The following is a 19166-nucleotide window of genomic DNA, read 5'->3' as shown; positions in this document are numbered from 1 at the left end:
TCCCTGAATTCTCTTTTGAAATTTATCTTTGTGTTGTACAGACATTCTAACAAACAGTGTAATGACAACAGCACTGGACTGCATCCTTTACCATGGACACTGTACTAAGCAGCTTATGTTTTAGAAATCTGGTCTACTGGACTTACATAGTCAGAACTTCATCAAAGAAAAGTCCATGATCATCTTCTAGGTATGGTCAAAAAACAAATGGAAAAGAGAAAATAGGTGATTGTAAAGGAGCAGAAGTACCCAGAACTATCCTCCTCTAGCAGTAGGAGGCAGCAAAGGAGTCTGGTAAGTTGTGGAGGGGATTTGACCTCCTGTCCACCCCATCCCTCCTGCAGGAGCATCCCTGCTTCCCAAATCTGGTGAGGGTGAGCAGGAAAATCCAGAGGCACATGAATCACAAACTCTGTTTTGAGCATCCTTAGGCTAAAGAAAGGATGTCTGAAAACCCTGTAAATATCGATGGCCACAGCATCTTCTGAAGTTATAAATAAAAGCGGGGAAAAAAAAAGGGATATGGTTTTAAGTTGAGAGAGGGGAGATTTAGGTTGGATATCAGGGGGAAATTCTTTACAGAAAGAGTGGTGAGGTGCTAGAACAGGCTGCCCAGAGAGGTTGTGGATGCCCCATCCCTGGAGATGTTCAAGGTCAGATTGGATGGGGCCTGGGCAGCCTGGTCTACTATTAAATGGGGAGGTTGGTGGCCCTGTCTATGGCAGGGGGCGGGGTTGGAGATTCATAATTCTTGAGGTCCCTTCCAACCCTGGCCATTCTGTGATTCTGTGTTTCTGTGAAAGTCTAGGACAATCTACCCAAGAAATCAGTGGTGGTTCAAATTGTAGTGGTGAAAGTTAAAAAGGGTCCTACAATGCAAAGTGCATTGATTTGTTTTTAGATGTAGGGAAAGAAGCTGCTATGTCTTGTTACCAGAACCATATGTAGCATATTATGCTTTTCTAGACACTACCGGTAACGAGCTGCATCTTCTACCTGCCATGTAGAACACAGTCTTGAAGTGTGACTCCTCCTGCCATTTTCAGCCAACTGGTGCTTTATGAAATATATAGTCTGATGTGTTACATTCCCTGCACTCCATTGACCTTTGCTTTCTAGGACAAAGGAAAAAGTTTACAGTAGCAGTTACTATGCTATTATGTTTATCTGAAGTTTTCTGAGACAGACTCTACATTTTCTTTGATGAGACTTTTTTGAAGTGTATCTAAGATTTTTAAAGAGTTTTTGCTTAATTCATAGTTCAGTTTAAACAGTGTAAACATTTCTTTTCAAAATTAAATTTCAAGTACCTAACAGGCACGTCCTGGATAAAAAGGCAAAAGTTTGTGTTTGGTTGCAGATCATCTGCGGTGCTCCTATTGTCATGAAATATTTATTGGAATTGTGCTATTAAAAGATTATGGCACCACCAAGCATTGCCATCAATCTCTCACCAAATAAAGGAGTATATGCCACTCTAAGCCCATATCTGGCTTCTCTTTCATCTATTTTTCTATGTGTTTATTTTGCCTATCTAGAGCACATGTATGGAATTTGAAAGAGAAAATATGTGGAAAAAAGTGTATTTTTTTTCTTTCATGAAAGAAATAGACCTATTGTGAAGTACAATAAATTATCTCTTTCACATAAGGTATGTTCTCTGTGGAGGCTGGCCATATGAAGAGAATCACACTTCTGCTGTTGCTGAGTTAAACGCAGGAAATGTCTAATCATATCTCCTAAACTTTTGAACCATGACAGTGATTAATCGGTCCCTTTGAATTGCTTATGTTTTTGCAGCTAGAAAGAAAGTGGTAATAACTGATTAAGTACTAGTTCTTGAAATATAGTGTATGTAACAGCAATGAAATATAAGTAAATCCTTTGGTTTTAAGTGGGACGTACCTTCAGTCATGTTAATGTATCTAAATACTTGGAGGCTAATCTGGCTTTCTGAGTTTGGATATATTTCAGTCATTATTATGGAGTCATTATTTTGAGTACATTGCAAGTTAATTATTATTTAAAATTTGATTAATCAATCACATTAATCCTTAGCATAGAGATTTTAAGGGTATTGCTGCCAAGGATATCACTATTCAGATACACTTTTTTTTTCTTTGTCCATTTGCATTACAAGGATTTTTTTTTGCCACAGAAATCTTGGTATGGTGGGGTATGGCGTTGTATTTGGTTCACAAGCATGGTTAAATATTTAGGCAAAAAAATTAAGCTGTGTTGGCTGACGTCTATCACTCTTGATAGGATAAAATAAATTCTTGCATGTCTAGATAAAATTTCCACTCTAGGAGGCATGAACTAACATGATGATGTGTTCCCTATTAGAACATAGTTCAAAGAAATCTAATCGCAGAGCCACAGTTATTCAGGTAGGAAAAGACCTCAGAAGGTCTGCGGTCCAACTGCCTGCCCAGAGCAGCTCCAGCTCAGGGATCAGACCAGGCTGCTCAGGGCTTTCTGGGCAGGCCTCAAAAACTGGAGGAATGGAGCCTGCACAGACTCCCTGGACAACCTGCTCCACCATATGTTTATTCCTGTGTCCTATTTGAACTACTCTTGCTTCAATTTATGATTGTTGTTTCTTGTTTTTGTGCCACAAACCTCAATAAATGCCTGATTTTGTCCTATAGATACAAAGCCATGTCTTCTCCAGGACAAACAAACTCAGTCCCCTAGCCTCCCTTCACACGGAAAAGTGCAGGGTTTCACATTTCCTGTTATTAAATTTTATGGAGTTCCTCTTGGACCATTCTCATAGTTTGCCTCAGTGCTTCAGAGTAACACCTCTTTAATTAAGCTTATCAGTTCTCCATTTTGGTGTTGTCCTCTCACTTGGTAAGGGTCTGTAACATCCCAACCTGGGTACATGAGTGCCATGAGCAATCATTTCAAGTACAACAGAAGAGCTGAACTCAAATTCCGCAATGCCATCAAGAGAATATGGAATGACAACCTGATTAAGATTTTGTTGAAGAGTTATGGACTAAATTTCTCAGAGCATCCTGAAAATTTATTTGCAGTGTACACCCTGTTGTCATTACAAAACTTCTGACTGAAACAGTGTTTGTGCTAGAGACGAACTCTTGTTTGGAGCTCCAGTAGCAAAAAACTTCATACATTCCTTTTTTTTTTTTTTCATTAAGATGCTTATATCTTACACTGTGGCTTTGTGTGAAATATCATTATATGAAATAATAAATAACAAGGAGATTTAATGAAGAAATACTCCCAACTTTACCCAAGTGCTGAGACCTGCGTTACCTCAAACAAAAAATAGTTGATTTTCCAGGATTTAAACATTAGTATTACTCTGAGCATAATTTGCTCTATGAGTTCCTTAATATTTATTTCTTGTGACCTATTCTTTCTCATATAGGTGAATTTTTGTTCTGTCATTCTTCTTAATTAGTAAAAAGATTTGAGACCCTTTATCCTGTAGAGTATGAGTTAGAGGTGTCCTGTATTCTGTAATAAAAGGGTAATACAGGAGGGATGATGTCTCAAGTACTCTGTATGGAAAGGAATATATCTCTTTCCAGATTCTTCCATCAACCTTAGAAATTCAAATTGCGGAATTAAAATGATGCTAGAAATTTACAACTTAATTCTGGATGTTCAGGTATGGCAGTTAAAGTATCAACTAATCTCTCTTAACACCCTACTCTGATATAATTAAGGACCTCAGAAAGAAATTATTGATCTCACTGAATACTCCTAAAGTCTTCTGTCCTTAGTATCATGTAGCCTAGAATTTTTTGGTGGCATTTTATCTGTTGGATACTCACAGAGTATACAACATACGACATTTCTCCACACAATTTAGAAATTGTTCATATTACTTGAAGAATTACGTAAAAAAAAAATAAATAAAATAAAAAAATTAACTCTACAGCATTATAATGACTTATGAAACCTATATTGGGATTTAGAAGCCATTCTGTAATTGTATAACTGCACAGCTCTGCAGAACAACAGAAAACAGGACTAGAATTGAGTTTGATATGTGCTAGTAAACTACAGGCTAACAGCTGTGCAAGAAAATAAAGAAGCTCTCACATTCTCAGAGTAGCAAAACATTTCAGAATCCAGAGTTTGCTATTAAAAACTGATATTCATGCCCTGCCACTGTACATCAGGAGACAATGTAACAAAATATAGTATGATTTTAGCTTCCTTTTATGTTAGATCAAACTTCCAGAGAGAGGTACTTGTAAGTGAGATGGAGCTAAGCTATGAAACCAACATGATTTTTCTCAGTGGCTCAAACCAGCCTGCAGGTGAATCCTACTGTAGATTTGTTTAGGCCCTGCGATTGCTCACATAAGCAGTGTAAGTATTTTTAATGTTCCGAATGTGATTTAAAGAAATGTGATTATGAAGGCAGGTTCACAGAGAATAACTGACTCACAAAAGATGGATGAAAAATAGAATAAATAGATGTTCACCAGATAATAGTTCATTGGGTGCATGGAGTTCTGTGTGACAGGGGCCCCTTTTTCTTCAAACATGTTCTTTGGCACTCTTATATTACTCTCCTCTATGGCCAGGATGAGGCAGGGCCACCATGAGGGAGCTGCAGGCTACCATTAGGCCTCTGCTCAGGCTCCTCTTCTCTGGGCGGAACAAACCAAGGGACTTCAAACACTCCTCACACACCTTTCCCTCCAGATCCTTCCCCATCTTTGTAGCCCTCCTTTGAATGCTCTCTAACAGTTGTATGTCCTTCTCAACCTTGTGGGACCCAACTTGCACTCAGTGTTTGAGTTGGGGTAGTACCAGGTAGAGCAGTGGGACAACTCCTACCCTCACCCACTGGCAGCGCTGGACCTGAAGCATCTGAGGGAATAGTTGGCCCAACACAGCCATGTTATGGCTGTCATGGGACATCTCAGTGTCACAGAGCTATGGCTGTACGATGTCGCAAGCTACTTCCCTGCCAACCACTACAAATATGTGGACCCTGACAACAGAACACCAGTTGATGACCAATTGGCATCCTGTGGCCTTCTGGCATATGAAGCAACTTAGATAGAGCTCTCCTTCCCTCCTTTCTGGAGGAGGATGGATCCTCCTCCACCAAAGAAGCTTAGGCTTTGTGGGAGCAGCAACAAACCTGAGCCAATGGAAGTCGATCCACCTGAAAGTGACATCAAGCCCATGGAGGTAGGTCTATCTCCAGAGAAACAACAAGTGGAGGTGAATCCATCTCCATCAGGGCAGGACAAGTGCTGTAACATCATGCTTGCCTGGAGATGTCACTACATATGTTGGCAGCACACTAGAGGCTTTCAATTTCCAACATGGTGTTGAAATGTCACCATCTACTAGGGACTCCCAGCATCAGCTGCTGCTCCCTACCCTCCTTCCTTCCCTGTCCTCCATCCTCATCCTTCCTGTGAGACCACTCAGCTCTTCTTTCCCCAGCTCTGAGAAAACAGAAGGACGTGGGCTGGGACTGATGTCCTCTGAGCTGCTGTACTGGAACAACAGGAAGAGTCCAGCAGACGTCCTGAACTCCCTGCAGCCTCCAAACGAGCCCTAAGGAGGAGGGCAGGACTTGGATTGATGTCCTCTGAGCTGCTGCTGGACAGACCAGAGCTCCCTTTGGGCTCCAGGCATTATCGGTGAAGCTACAACAGCAGTTGTTCCTTTGGAGACTTTGTTTGGACAATGTATGGGAACTGCTGAATCACAGCCTAAACCTCTGATTGACCACCTGAGGCGAGCAATGAGTCAGCCCTGGGAGCACAGGTGAAGGCAATTCACCTGTGCTACCGGAAGGGGTGGAGCCTGGCTGCACCTCTCCTAGACCCCATTTAAGAGCTGACTGCCGCTATGGAAAGATCTCTTTTGGAGATCATTCCTCTTGGAGTCTTCTCAGCAAGCTCAGGATAAGGATATGCTTTCCATCCATTCTCCTTTAGTGTGGTAACTTGTTTAGCCTAACTTTCCTGTATATTTCTTACTTATAACATCTGTGTATTCATTGGTTATACAGACAGGAAGAAGGGCTGAAGTTAAGCATGAGGGTCTATTCCAGCTCCTCCATTAGGACATTTCTTTTAAGACAGGACAATAAACAATTTAAAAGGCTGATACAATTTAAAAGAACAATAAAAAAGTAAAGCCAGTAAGTGCCTCTCTATTCTTGGTACTTTTGGGTCTGCCCTGGGACTCCTGCATCCCCCCCACTCTCTCTAGTGAGAACAGTGTTGCCTCTCAGTGTGAGGGTCTCCTCCCCTCCTCAGAGCTAGGGAGGGGCCTGGCAACATGACAGCGCAGGGCATGGTACAGGCACAGCCTTTGCTCAGTATCAGACACTGAGGGGGGATGGAGGGCAGCAGAGGCATCCCTTCCTCTTTCTGTAGGGCAGTACAGAGGGACAAGAAAGGCCTTGGCAGTCCCCGTCAGTCAGGGCGGCGGTCAAAGAGCTCATGCTTTGATTTGATGCTCTGTTATCTTGAATGTTTGTTTTTTTTCCCTCCCTCTTGTCAAATGTGAAGTAAGTTCTTGACTTTTTCTGTTGCTGCAAGAGAAGAAAAGTGTCCAGAGAGCCAGATATGTTAGGAACTGGCAGAGCTCCACTGACTCACTGAGGTTAAGCTGTCCCAGCATTCATAAAGGTCAGGTGGTTACAGACTAGAGAGAGCAACATGACATTTAGGTCTTTGGCCATAATCCAAATTTATGTGGTCAGCATTGCTTTTTTTTCTGAAATTGAAGTTTATTCTAGTTGAAGCTTATATCTAGTTGCCCTTTGTAAATATTCAAGATAATCTTTTTAAATGTGGCTTACTTAGATAGCAAACCGGAACACTTGGCTTGCCAAAATGTGTCTGTGCTTTAGACTTATAACACAATGGCTTTATATGGAGTCTTTTTTCCTCATTAATTTTGCACATGTATCTTTTAAAGTGTGTTGTACTTGAGAATACCAGCTTCACAAGTATATGAACAAAATGGATGTTCTGATACTGACATTGGTAGTTGTCATGGCAGTGAATAACAGGAAGCTGTTTGTGAGTCATTATCCAGGTTAATACAAAGGGAATAAAGAAAAGCATTCACTGAAAGATTTTTACAGCTTTTCAATGACAGATCAAATGATGCAGATGAAGTTTTTTGCTAACTTCACCTGAAATTAGGGACTGTGATGGTTCCTTGAGATCTATTTTACAGGACAGCAGCACCTCTCTTACAGGCCTTATTTTCTTGGAGACGAGCAAAATTACTCACATTAAATTTGGGTTGTCATAAGAAAACATTAGAGAGGCTCTCTCTTCCATAGTTTCATTCATTCTCCTGAGTGAAACAGCTTTTGGATTCAGCTCCTGAAGGAAGCAAAACTAATGATGATTATTTGTACAATCTTAGAGCTCTTTCTCTTCCTTTCATCTGGGAACACTTGCTCTCTGTCCCTGAGTTCAGCTGAATGGCAGCCAAACTACATCATTCAGCTATCTCATTAGTCTTTTATAAAGGACAGGACAAAAAAAAAAGTGAGCAACACTGAGGTATGAAGAGTTTCATTTCAGGGAAAAGGTTTCTCTGTTCTGAGATGCAGTTGGAAAGACTGAACTTTAAGTCAATCTGAAGAACACAGAGAAATAGAATATTTAATATTGAAAACACTGAAAATAATGAGAACAGGAGAAGAAACTGGCCTCTTCAGAGCAATATTAGTTGTGTAGCAGAAGAAAATGATGGGTGGAATCTTTAAAGCTCATGAATAAATTCAGAACACAGTTTTCTGAAAAATAGGATTGCCTTCTATAAGGCAAACCTGAGAAACTTTGTGAGTAGCTCACATGTCCTAATCCATAACATCTAATTTTTGTTCCAAGATTCTATAAGACATAGCTATATAGGCATACATTTAGCTTTTTAGAGGTCTCAGTATCTTTATCTTTCAAAATTTTAATACAGATGCAACTCTTACTTCAGTAGTTTTCTTTTAGGAATGCCAATAAAAGCACTGCAGGAAAATGTACGTTACTTTTTTTTCTGTTCATCTTTGCTCAACAATCTTAACCTATTTTTATAGAAATAGAGCATATGTAACTCAAATGTACTCCTGCTTCATTCTCATTCCTTTCAGAATTTTTTTTGATAAAATTATGCTGCTGCATCTTTGGATGATTCCAACTAGTTTCAGCTTTGGTAGAGATTTTATTGCAAAGGTACTCCATTTACATCCCAGTTCTGTTTGCAGTCTCAACAAAGCTGTTAAAAGTCTACTAAAAAAAAGCAGGTTAAGTACTTCAGGCTCAAAAAAAAAAAAATGGTAAAGGATGGAGAATCTTGTATTAAGATGGTCACTGTCTTGTATTCTGTTAAAGGACATCCTTATGCTTCCAGTTGCACACTGAGAATAAATTCACATGTTTTGAAGAATACATATTTTATTATAACAGCTGCCAATCCTTCTTCAAATAGAGATGGAAAACTGATGAATTACAGCAGTCTCAAACTCCTGAAAGCAGAGCCTGATGACTGTTTTTGATCTTTTAGTTCAGTAAAGCAGTCACTAACAGGAAGCAGGCCTTATGGTAAACTGTATCATTACAGAAAACTATAACAGGAATCCTGAGTCCTAAAATACATCAAATGTTGAAGCAAAAGCATAAATAGTAAATCAAGTTCTTTAAAACTTTCATAAATTATGTGCTATGCTATCAGTTCACAGTTTAGTCTTTTCCTTATATTCATACTGTACATTTCTAGAGAAAGAGGAAGAGAAATCCCAGCAGAGATTTGCCGCATGAATCTGTGCTTGATGTCATTAGAAGTGGTGCTGTTTCCATTTCTGATGTAACAGTAGGTTTTTGGAATCCGCAATGTTCCCCATTTGAAGTTCAAGCCAAAACTGACTTATGTGATCCTTATTCTGGAAAGATACACAAAGGGAAAATTTTATATAACATACCGTGTTAGTAATTGAGCAAAGTGGTTTCTCTATTTGCATTATAACTTTGCCTTCTTGTTGCTTCAAGATGCTACATGCATACAGTTAACATTTAAAAGGATAGTCTGAAGACTGGAAGTGGGAAGCAATTTTGCTGTCTACTACTTCAATCATTCATTAAATAAAAAGATCATCAGTTGGTTTAGCTATTGTGTGCTGGTTCCCATCATGATAGCAGCTTGATTAAGTTATTGCTGAGTGCACATCTGCAGCAGATGCTGTCACCTCTGCACTCCACTGCATCCTGCTCCCACTGCCCAGGGGCAGTGTGACAAGGCAAAAGTCTAATCAGAAACAAGCAAAAATAGATATTTTTATCCAAAGATAAAACGCTAGAATCATGCTTCTCCTGGAACAGGCAGCAGTGGGGAAAGGGATGAGCCAAGCACGGAAAACAGGCAGAAAATAAGATCTGGAGATCAGACTTACAAGTCCTCCAGTGATGAATTGGGATTCTTCACTTCTTCTAAATGAAGCTCTGCTCCCTGAAATGACTTGTCACCCTTCACAGCCTTGAGCAGAATGAATGGCAGACAGCTCTCTTCCCACAGACCTGCAGAAGTACCTGATCCCTATGTACCTGCCTGCTTTTCCTGTCCTAGTTGTATGCAGTGATGATAGAGTTGCTGAAACCAGGAGAAACATTATAGAGTGGGGAGAGCCACAACCCCTTGCAAAGTGCAGTAAGTGATTTAACAGCTGCTTTTGCAGTTTTGCACTGAACTTAAACACTAGGGTTGGACTGTGGTGGAGACTAGTTTTTACAGTGTTTTATTTTTACAGTGGGAATTGATAATAGTTTCTTGTTTGTTGTTGCTGTTGTTGTTATGAGTTGGGTGTTTTTTTGTTTGTTTATTTTTGTTGTTGTTTTTCCTGAAAAACATACGAGCCAGCAGTGAGTGCTTGCAGCCGGAAAGGCCAACAATATCCTGGACTGTATCACAAGATGGATGGCCAGCAGGGAGAGGGAGGGGGTTGTCCCCCTCTGCTCTGCCCTCACGAGGCCTCATCTGGAGTACTGCATCCAGGCCTGGGGCCCTCAGCACAAAGAGTGGAGCTGTTGGAACGGGTCCAGAGGAGGGACATGAAGATGACCAGAGGGCTGGAGCACCTCTCATGTGAAGAAAGGCTGAGGGAGCTGGGCTTGTTCAGCCTGGAGAAGAGAAGGCTCTGGGGAAACCTCATTGCAGCCTTCCAGTACTTGAAGGGAGTTTATAAACAGAAGGGAGACTGACTCAGTCTGATAGTAACAGGACAAGGGGGAATGGTCTTAAACTAAAAGAAAGAAGATTTACATTAGTTGTTAGGAGAAAATTTTCTATTCAGAGCTCACTGAAGCACTGGTACAGCTGCCCAGAGAAGCGGTGGTGCCCCATTCCTGGAGGTTGGATGGGGCCCTGGGCAGCCTGAGCTGGTGGGGGGCAGCCCTACTCACAGCAAATGAGCAGAGTGGCCTTTGAGGTCTCTTCCAAACCAAGCCATTCTATGATTTTATGATTCTATGATTTCATGATAATCTTGTGTGTCTGCACCCATCATTCACTGGGTCTCTGTTCAGCCAGGAGGCTGTCTTGGGTATCCCTTTGCCAGACTGTTTCATCACAGATGCATTTCAGAGGTTTTCAACTGACAGTCTGACACCCAACACTTTTTCACCACTGTTGGTCCAAGCAGTGAAGGAGAGTGATGACGTGTTGCTGATGTCACAACTCTAAGCAGAATATCCAGTCAGTCATCATGCTTGGCAGCTCTTGGAGCTCTGTCTTCTGTGCAGTTGCACCTTCCTGTAGAGATTTCAGGGAGGAAGAGAACACTGCTTTTACTCTCTTTTCTCTCTCCCCCATCAAATTGGTTCAACTCCTGCAGCAGGGGATGGACCATTTTGCCTGTTGCTTGCCCCAGTAGGAAGGCCACTGCCAAGACAGCCTGGCTCAGGGATTAGTAGGAGATCAGAATAACACATTTTCTATGTGTAAATGTCCAGCTCTGCTTAGTCTCAGAGGCAGCTGTCCTGTTTACACAGAATCTTACCTGATATGTGCTATTGTGCTTTACCACACAGGAAAAGGCCAGTAAGGGCATTCTTAAATGGAAGCGTGGTTCAGCAGTGTATAAACAAAAGCTGGTCAGAAATTTCCAACAATAATCACTCTGTAAGTTGTTACTTTGTTTTGTTTTTGTTTCAGGGTTTCCTATATCCTTTGACTGGAGGGGTTGTTAATTCCAGGTGCTGCAGGCCAAGAGAAAAGGAGCAGGCCTGGAAAAACCACATCCTCTCCCAGGAGCAGAGCCTTCGCCTGGCTGTGTGGACTCAAATCCGACTGGTTCCACAGCTATTGTGCAAGTGAGGCTCAGCACAGAGCTTGACCTGCTGATTTTGCAAGCGTCACTTTAAGTCTCAGACATTCTCTTATCCCATTGAAGCAAACAACTGATTGTAGGGCAAAATGAATACTCTCCACTGAGCTGTTCTGAGCCTGTAGTTGGCTGCTGCAGCTTTTCTGCTGTTTCCTACAAAACCCTCTGTGTCTGACCACTGGGTGTCAGTGAAAGACTGTGGAGTAATTTTCTGTAATTAAATATACATGAGTTTCTCTGGTCTCTGTGGGTGTTCCCCAGTTAAGGTAGCCTGGACAGTTTGGAGCTAACATACACATCAGGAGTGTATGATTATTGGGAAACACCTCTCCAATCAGTAAATCTCTTTATTAATTTATATGAAATAAATAATTATACCACGGGCAGCTAAGAAATTAAAGAAAAATACTTATCATTTTTCTTTTTCACTACTCCCAGCATAGTACAAACAACTAGCAGAATGCTGTTACATTTTACTGTATTAATATTCCCTGATCATTAACCACCAATGCATAGTCCTGGAAAGTGCTGTCATTAAAAATAGTGAATTAGTGGTATAAGTCTTATGTAAAAGTATGAGAACTGAGGGTGATCTGCACCCCAGAGTCAAGTACACTTTTAAGGCTTTGCCCATTGTTGGTGGGATGAGGTGGGGTGACTTTCTGAGGTGAATTCTCTGGCAGACTGACAAGAAACACGAGATTATCTAATATAAAATAAAGTGCAAGCTAAAAAGTCAGTAACAGCTTTCTTTAAACATGAGGAAAATTGGTTTTATTGAAAAGTGTGTGAATACATAAATCCATGTAACTGCTCCTGTATTTGATTCTATGACACTACAGACTGGATATTAGGATAAAGTTTTTTGCAGTAAGGATTGTAAGGCCATGGAATAGGTTGCCTTGAGAGGCGGTGGGTGCCCCGTCCCTGGAGACACTCAAGATCATGTTGCATGGGGCTCTGAGCACCTGATGGAGCTGTAGGTATCCCTGCTCACTGCAGGAGAGTTAGAGTAGATGGCCTCTAACAGTCCCTTCCAACTGAAATGATTCTATAATTCTGTGATTCTATCTGAGCCATTGATTCAAGTTTTCAGTATGCCAGCAATGTAACACACAGGTTGTTGGATGCAAATTTTGTAAGTCTGGCAGGAAACAACGGCAGTGCCCATTCCATGCTGAGCAGGTGTCACAGCATTTGTGGCTGTGTAATAAGCACTCAGTTGTATGTTGCTGAAGAAATGATCTGCTGTCAAAGAACTGAGACTGTCAGTGTCAGTCTTGTCCTCTGCAGATGTCAGAGTCCTCTAACTGAGAGAGAGGTATGGCCGAGCACTGTTGAATTTCCCCGTTTACCAGCTCCCGGACAGGGCCACCACTGCTGCCCGGGCCGCTAGAGGCCCCTCGGCTCCCGCAGAGCCACCGCAGTGCGGCTGCGGCTTCTGCTCGGGGCGCGGCGTGTGCTGTGGGTGCGGGCGGTGGAGTTTCCATTTCCATCGATGTAACATCGGGTCTGCGGGTCACAGGAAGGGTTCCTAGGCAACCGGAGTCAGTGTTATATATATTGACAATAACGTAGTTTTACAGAAATTTAAAAGAAAAAGAAAAAAAAAAAAAAAAAACAAACCTTACTGCTTTACTCTCAAGCCAAAGCGCTCAGCCTATACCTCTTTTGGTGCCCCAGAGTATGAAAGCAGTTAATTACATGTTTAAATTATCAATATCAATATCAGTCATAATTAAACATGTTGAAATGGTGCTTGAGAAAGCCATGCCTTCTGACTGGAGTCTTAATTTTATTATTTTAAAAGTTTTTTTTTTTTTTTTCTTTGGCACTGAAATGTGAAGATTATTTACAGTTTTGTTATCATTTGCAGAATCAGAGGATCACAGAACTGTTTGAGTTGGAAAGAACCCTTAAAGATCAGCTGGTCCAACTCCCCTGCTATAAACAAGGACACCTATAGCTCCATCAGGTGCTCAGAGCCCCATCCAGCCTGACCTTGAGTGTCTCCAAGGATGGGGTATCCACCATAGCTCACCATCTCAAAAGGGCAACCTTTTCCAGGGCCTCATCACCCTTATCATAAAAACTTCTTGCTCATATCCAATCTAAACCTCCCCTCTTTTAGTTCGAAACTGGGCATTTGCACATGTGATTTTATTTGGCCTAAACACATCACATTGCAAATTAGATTTTTACAGTGGCAGAGTATACTGGTACTTTCAGTAATGTGCATATTATTTCTAGACTGGAAAACTAATACAGGTTTCAAATTAGATGCCATGTAATCTAAGATAATACCTTTCTAATTTGTAAAATATGAGCGAAGTGTTCAACGTCATAATTCATCATTGTTGTGCATTACCTCGATATATTACTTTAATCATGACTTCCACAAGTGAAGGTCTAAGCGTATCAGAATTACATTTGTTGGGAAATTGAGTAGACCTCTCTTGTGTGATGCTGTACTTTACTTACTTACCACTCTGCCCTGATTTATTGACTCTTAATAAAAGATAAAGCATATGGTAACCTGTGAAGTCTCCAGCTAAAGCTACTTTCAGTGAGATCTTATCCAGTAGCGTGGTTCAGATTTAATCTGTTGTAACGAAAAATGCAGTCTGAAGGACTGATGGCATTTTGCTTCAGTCACAGGGATGTAATGGGCAGCAGTACAGGCTGACCTTAGAGGCATTCCTCCTTTCATCGTCCCAGAGATCCCATGATCTCTCAGCTCCTGCGAAGCTGGAGTAAGGGCTATACAAGTGAGGACATCAGGGGCTCCTTGCAGTCACTGTGAGTACTTGCAGGAACATTTAAGTCTGCATCCAGTTGTGAAGTCCTCAGTATGGGAGAGATGTGGACCTGTCGGAGCACACGCAGAAGAAGGCCACAAAAGTGATCCAAGAAATGGAACACCTCCCCTATGAGGACAGGGTGAGAGAGCTGGGGCTGTTCAGAAGGCTCTGAGAGTGGCCCTTCATTGTCTGCAGGTGGGCTGTGAGAAAGGGAATGGACTCTTTAGCAAGGTCTGCTGTGATAGGACAAAGAGAAATGGTTTCAAACTAAAAGAGGTGAGATTTAAATTGGACATAATGAAGTTTTTTTACAGTAAAGGTGGTGAGGAAGTGGCACAGGTTGCCCAGAGAGGCGGTGGATGCCCTGTCCTTGGAGACACTCAAGGTCAGGCTGGATGGGGCTCTGAGCACTTGATGGAGCTTTGGGTGTCCCTGCTTCTTGCCTGGGAGTTTGATCAGATGACTTTCAAGGATCCCTCCCGACTCAAACGATTCTACCATTCTATGATTCTGTGCATCTGTGACTTTGTACAGAAAATGCAGTGTCTTAAGCATAACTCTGTGGTAAAGCTGCTGACCACATGGAAAAAGAGCTCTTCCAAAGCAGAACAAAAAAATTTATCTCTCTGAACTCAACTTTTTATAAGCAACTTTTTACTCATTTTAACATAATACTGTTAAATTAGATCATATTCTTAAGGAGGAATATCAATTTGAATCAATTGTTTCCATAGAAGGAACAACTTACTTTTTTGGGGGGGGAGAGGGAGGAAGAGGGGGAACTTGTAAATGAAGACTTTTATTTTCTGTTTTATGCAGAGATCAACCATAGATAAAATTGGTTCAGAAATGAGTCATGGGTTTTCACAGTGAAGGCAATTAATCATTGGACCACCCTGACATAGGCTGTGGTGGATTTTTCATCACTAGAGTTTTCTTTCAAAGTATAATGTTTTCATAAAAGACATGCACTCATTCCAGTGAGATATAATTTAGGAATGTCTTTGGACCTGTGTTGTACAGTAGACCAGCTTAAGTTGCACAGCGGTCTCTTCTTGCCTTTTGATTTATGAATATATGTTTGTGTATATATTTGCTACAGTAGTTACTTAAGACATTTAATTTTCACTGTTTCCTTTTGTGGTGGTGGCACCAGTTATGTTTCTCTAATGAAAACAGCATTGAAAAAATTATTTTCTTTGGCTACTTTAAGGCTGAATAAATAAATCTTTTAATTAAATCGAAAGGATTAGTGAATGCAAAAGAGAATAAGAACACACATACAAAGAATTTTAAAAGATCAGAAATATAACCAGTTGACTTCAAAACATAATATTTAGGAAGGCCAAGAAAGTGGCTTACATTTAAATGTGCAAGTTAAACAAAACAAAATAAAACACCACTTTCTAATGTTATATCAATTAAAATTTTTTAATTTTCACAAAAACCTGGAGAATACCAAAATCTGACACAGGCTGAAGTCTGCTTCAAGCAATACTTTACTGTTTAACATGAGTAGTTGTGATTTCATAGCATTTTAATGTAAATATATACTGTATTTGCATGTATATACATACAAGCATATATACATAGAGAATCATCTTAGAAAAAATAGTAAGTCCAAAGAGAAAATCTGATAATTTTTGAGGCAAACTTAACGTGTATTTTAATATAGATATGTACATGGAATTTATGCCTATACATATGAATGTTGCAAAGAAGACAACATGCAGAGAGCATGTGTGGCTATTATTAGAATATTCCCAACATTCCTAAGCTGGGACTACCCCAGCAGCAGCTTTAGTCATGTGCCCCATCCCCTGACAAATACAAGAGGGAACATTTCTCCAGGACACATCATCTCTGCCATCTTGCTATGGTCTCTCTTGTTGAATGAAAGGATGATGGCAAACTAGGTAGAGTGGAGGCCAATCTGGATAAACTAGGCTTTCTTTGGGAAGTGCCATGCATATTTGAAGCACGTGGTGCAGTGTCCTGACATCTGAATCTCATGTGGGTATTTGCAAAAGCACTCCATGAAGGAGGGATATAAGATAGCAGTGACTTTTTCCTTCTAGTGCCCTGGGTTCTGCCAGAGCCCATCACATGGAACACTGTGTAACTGTCCCTTGTCCAAAGCAGCTGACTGCGTGGAGGAGCTGGGTCAGCAGCTGCTTGCCAGATGTAGAGACAGGTGCGTGGCTGTTGCAAAATGGGAAATGACAAGTGACATTGCTCTCTGTCTGCCCACTCAGGATTAACAATCAAGGCTGAGGCTTTTAACAACATCCCTTGCCCTTTAAGGGAAGAAAATTGTTGGCAGTTTTGTGTGAGCCAAGATTCCAAACCTCTCTTCAAGCTTTCAGTATTCCATTTTAATCGAAAAGATAAAGTTCAGTGTAGTTAATACCACTATTATTTATTGATGGTGTGTGGATTGATAGGTACTCTGCAGAGACAAAAGGAAATTTTTTTTCATTCTATCTTGCTCACTTTCTATCTTTCCATCATTTAGTTTCAATTAAAAGATTAGGGACAGTTTAGTTCAACTGCTATGGTATGGAGTTCCTGCTTCTCTAATTACAGTTAAGGATGGAGTAGAGATAAAGAAGTAATCTTGTAGATTTGAGGAAGGAATAGCTCTCTTCTAGCCAACGGTCCTTAACCTCGACTCAATTACTATCAACGTGCCAAAAAAAGAAAAAAAAACAAATATTAATATTTGTATTTGAGTATAACATATTGAAATAATATTTATTTATTTGTTTCAAGGTCACTTGTTGCTAATGTACATACTTCTTCATTTCAATGGAAATAACATCCTCTTGAAGTGATTGGTTGGCCAGTTATACTTCTGAGTGCAAATCCTCCAAAGGAGCTGCAGATCACAGCATGCAGGAAAGCAGTTGCACACAGAAAGATTGTTTTCTTGGGCTATCGTTTACCTTTTAATCCTCTTATTCTTTTCTCTGCACAATAAAATGTTGTGGTAGTTTAGGTTGTATGTTGTGGTTTTTTTTTTCTTTTTTTTTTTTCCCCCTACAGCTACAGAATGAACCTTTCTTTATATGACATAAAACTATTTCTTGAAGAAGGAATTTATATACCTGTATGTAGCCAGATCAGGTTATAAATACCATGGGTAGTGTGTCTTTAAAGCCTCATACCTGATTTGCTAAATTTACTTTTAAGCTGACAACTCGAAAATGGACTAGTTAATTGGTGGAACCATTTCCTTCTTAAACATAGTAAGGCTGCTGCTTCTCTCTACTGAATTAGTTTCCACACATTTGAAGGAATATAGTGGTTAGTTGTACTTTTTTTTTCTTTTTTTTCTTTCTTTTTTTTTTTTTTTGTAAGAAGGGTAGATGTAGATACAAGAGAAAATTCTTCCACTGATTTTCTCAAGCTGCTGGATAGGAAACCTGCTTACATTATTTAAATTTAATGTATGAGTTATAGAACCATAGAGTTGTTCCAATTTCTTCAGTGGCATGCACTCAAAACATTTATTTCAGTGTTTGGCTTTGAGATTCTGAAAATACTTATTTCGTTGATTTATCTTACCCGTACAACTGTGTCCATTGTTTTATTTAAGGCTGTTTGTGTTGTTTTCATGGTCATGTGCTTAGAAACCAAATTTTCCATGACAATACCTGTGGTATGCAAGTACCTGAACAGTGATCTTGAGTGTTCAATTGTGATGCTAGAATCCTTCATTTTGAATAATTCAGACAATTTTCAGAATAAAATACTGTATAGAAGTTGCCATTTTCATAGAAATGCTCATTTCTAGGGGGAAAGAAGTAGCCCTATATCATTTATACAGCCTCAGCTCAGTGTAACTGTGAAAAGGCAATATATCATAACAGTGAGGTTCTCAGAATTATGTTGAAAAACAACACGGAGGCTATCAGGAAATCTTAAATTAATGATGTCCATTTGGAAAAGGTCTTTTCTTAGTGAGCACTTACAGAATAACCATCAGGCAGGAAAGCAATAAAATGATGATAACCAAAGCTATTGAGCTCTGAGATGGTTCACAGAACATTTTAAATTCACAGTTTATCTGATGCATCTCATTTTTGGTTTTTATCTTTGTACATTAACCCCTATGTGCAGTCAATCTACATCTTTGTAGAATGAATAACAGTGTCTATATGTTTTCAGATTTAAAAGCAATCCATATCATCTCATTCAAATAGTCAAGTTCAGCAGAGATTAGTGATTATTATACTTCACTTTAAAAGAAATTTAAATTTGATTAGCGTTTGAATATACAGCAGCAATAGCATGAAACTGAACATTATAGACGAAATGGTTCATTCCATGTGTTTTCTTCTTTCAAGAGCATAGGAGCATATGCTGTTCTGAAGTATCCCTTGTTCTCTGTTGGCTTTTCTCTTGAGAGTATACTGGGCTCTCTCCCTTTAAACCAGTAGACTTGAGCAGACAATTTTAGTTAAAGGTTAAATTAATAAATTTAAGAGCAAGACTTCCTTGTGCCAGTGTAACAAAAAGAGCTGTCATTGACTTCAAAAACCATTAAACATCCACATCAATTTTCTTTTGCCTTTTGCACAATAAAGATGCTGCTGGAGAGATACTACTGCTGTTCTCCATCAGGAAGTGGAAACTACGTATCACTGAACAGAACAAGAGCACCCCCAAAGCAAGTTGCTTCTTACTTGTTCATAGCTAATACTCACAAAAAGCAGTGTTATAAAAAAATGGTAATAGAATTTAAGTTGGAGAATATCTCGCCTAAAAAAGTCAGCAGTTGCTTCACAGAGCTGAAATCCTAGACTATTCTTTAGCTGAGATTATCAATGCAGATTCGTGGAAAGATGTCCTTCAGTTTGTTCATAAAAAAAAATATGAATCTGGATAATTAAATAAAAATAATAATAACAAAAAACTGTTCTGCAAACCACAAAAATGCATGTCCCACTTGTACAATATATCCACTTGAGAGTAGAGGTGCTAGCGGTTCTCAATTTGTTTTCAGTCAGCAACCTAAT

General features: G+C 39.9%; 1 pseudogene; it reads left to right on the top strand.

Moving 5' to 3' along the window:
* The first annotated feature begins 2324 nt into the window (after positions 1-2324).
* On the top strand, positions 2325-5597 carry LOC146545543 (uncharacterized; annotated as a pseudogene).
* Positions 5598-19166: the final 13569 nt, after the last annotated feature.

The sequence above is a fragment of the Meleagris gallopavo genome, chromosome 1 (assembly GCF_905368555.1).
Source record: "Meleagris gallopavo chromosome 1, MGAL_WU_HG_1.1, whole genome shotgun sequence".
Taxonomy (NCBI): Eukaryota; Metazoa; Chordata; class Aves; order Galliformes; family Phasianidae; genus Meleagris; species Meleagris gallopavo.
The sequence above is the reverse complement of the archived record's forward strand: the minus strand, read 5'-3'. Positions and strand labels throughout refer to the sequence as shown.